Below are 744 nucleotides of genomic sequence, written 5' to 3'. Positions count from 1 at the left end.
TTCCTAATCCGGAGTGTGTGGGAGGCCCATGACCCCCTCCTCTTCCTCCACACCCACCTCCACCCTTCGCCTTTCTCTTGGTGGCTGTAACGCTGTAACCTGCCTCCATTCCTCTTTCTTTCAGCTCCCTCTCTGTCTTTCTCTTATCGTTACACCGCAGTATGAACTCGCCTACGCCTTTTTCTTTTCCCCCTCCTCTGGTTTTTAGTCCACTTGCCTCTTTTTGTGATTCAGCTTTTTGCTAATTTTTAAACATTTTCTCAGATTTGTTTATGTCGTCTGTTTTCCTTTCCCTTCTTTTAGCCATCTCTTTAGAAAATTACACTTAAACATGAAAAATGACAGACTGATTTCTGGGTTCTTACATCAAACTTAACCATTCAAATGTTGACCCTCATATAATACATCTTATTTACCCTAGTCTTACCCCAAAAAGCAGACCCTACACTTAATGGTAAGAAGATGATGATTACATTCATCTGTAAAGGGCTTACACTTAATAAATACATGTCAAAAGTGTTATTTTCTTCTGGATATCAAACAAGCGTCTTCTCTTTTTTCTCAACACTTGATTAGTTTCCACTGGTTTCACGCTGCTCATTCATCCTCTTTTTTCCTTTCTCCCGCTAGCTGTCTTATTTTCTCTCAGGTGAATTCATTTCTCTCCCTCATTTTAGCTGCTCACACACACACACACACACACACACACACACACACACACACACACACACACACACACACACA

This window comes from Gymnodraco acuticeps, unplaced genomic scaffold (assembly GCF_902827175.1).
Source record: "Gymnodraco acuticeps unplaced genomic scaffold, fGymAcu1.1, whole genome shotgun sequence".
Classification (NCBI taxonomy): Eukaryota; Metazoa; Chordata; class Actinopteri; order Perciformes; family Bathydraconidae; genus Gymnodraco; species Gymnodraco acuticeps.
The sequence above is the reverse complement of the archived record's forward strand: the minus strand, read 5'-3'. Positions refer to the sequence as shown.